The sequence below is a fragment of the Oryzias melastigma genome, linkage group LG13 (genome assembly GCF_002922805.2).
Source record: "Oryzias melastigma strain HK-1 linkage group LG13, ASM292280v2, whole genome shotgun sequence".
Lineage (NCBI taxonomy): Eukaryota > Metazoa > Chordata > Actinopteri > Beloniformes > Adrianichthyidae > Oryzias > Oryzias melastigma.
Window position 1 is genome coordinate 5,613,997 of NC_050524.1, and position 1,993 is coordinate 5,615,989.

Genomic DNA, 1,993 nt, shown 5'->3' on the forward strand with positions numbered 1-1,993 from the left:
AATCAATTATTAGGAAATGGAAGACGTACAAGACCACTGATGATCTTCCTGGATCTAGGAATACCCACAAAATCTCACCCTGTGGGGTTAAAATGATCACAAGTACAGTGAGCAAAAATCCCAGAACCACACAGGGGAAGAGGACTCGGAGAATGTTCTATGGTCAGATGAAACCAAAACAGAATGTTTCGGTAAGAACTTGACTGCTTAGAGAAAGAATGCTGAGTTGCATCCAAAGAACACCATATCTACTGTAAAGCATGGGGGTGGAAACATCATGATTTGGGTCTGTTTTACAGCAAAGGGACCAGGATGACTGAAATATGTGAAAGAAAGAATAATTGGAGCCATGTATGGTCAGATTTTGAGTGAAAACCTCCTTCCATCAACACTGAAGATAAAACATGGCTGTGTCTTCAGCATGACAACAATCCCAAACACACTGCTCGGATAACGAAGGTGTGGCTTCAGAAGAAGCATTTCAAAGTCCTGGAGTGGCCTAGCCAGTCTACAGATGTCAACCTCATAAAAAATCTTTGAAAGGAGTTGAAAGTCTGTGTCACCCAGCAAAACATCACTGCTCTAGAGGAGATCTGGATGGAGGAATGGACCAAATCAACACAATTCTAGAGGAGATCTACATGGAGGAATTGATCAAAACAACACTGCTCTAGAGGAGATCTGGATGGAGGAATGGACCAAAACATCACCGCTCTAGAGGAGATCTGGATGGAGGAATGGACCAACACATCACTGCTCTAGAGGAGATCTGGATGGAGGAATGGACCAACACATCACTGCTCTAGAGGAGATCTGCATGTAGGAATGGACCAAAACTTCACTGCTCTAGATGAGATCTGATGGAGGAATGGACCAAAATAACACTGCTCTAGAGGAGATCTGGGTGGAAGAATGGACCAAAACATCACTGCTCTAGAGGAGATCTGCATGGAGGATTGGACCAAAACATCACTGCTCTAGAGGAGATCTGGATGGAGGAATGGACCAAAACATCACTGCTCTAGAGGAGATCTGGATGGAGGATTGGACCAAAACATCACCACTCTAGAGGAGATCTGGATGGAGGATTGGACCAAAACATCACTGCTCTAGAGGAGATCTGCATGGAGGAATGGACCAAAACATCACTGCTCTAGAGGAGATCTGCATGGAGGAATGGACCAAAACATCACTGCTCTAGAGGAGATCTGGGTGGAGGATTGGACCAAAACATCACCACTCTAGAGGAGATCTGGTTGGAGGATTGGACCAAAACATCACTGCTCTAGAGGAGATCTGGATGGAAGAATGGACCAAAACATCACTGTTCTAGAGGAGATCTGCATGGAGGAATGGACCAAATTATCAGTTCTCTAGAGGAGATCTGGGTGGAGAAATGGACCAAAACAACAATATTCTAGAGGAGATCTGGGTGGAGGAATGGACCAAAATACCAACAACAGTTTGTGAAAACCTTGTGATGACTAACAGAAAATGTTTTTCATTCCCATCAAAGTGTATAGAGATGAAATTTAGTTATTGACCAAATATTTATTTTCCATCATAATTTACCATAAATCCTTTAAAAAACACGCAATTTGATTTTCTTTATTTATTTTATTCCTCATTATGTCTCTCATAGTTGAGGTATAGCTATGATAAAAAATGACAGGCCTCTTTCATCTGTCTAAGTGGGAGAACTTTGGTGTCTTAAATCTAAAGCCAGAAATCTGACTTAAAAACTTGCGTAGCGACATGTAACTGTGAAAGTTTTAAAATGCAGAATACAGTTTGAGTTAGTACATAATTGCAAATACATAAAGTTATGCACAAAATGTATAGTATGAATTACAAATCAAGAATTTTGCACACACAAATCAGTTAGTTCTACATTCCCTCCACATAGAATGGTCCCAAATTTGCCATTTACTGTGGAATAAAAAAAACAACAACTCAACTTTAAGATGAAACTCAATCAAAAAAAAAAAAAAAA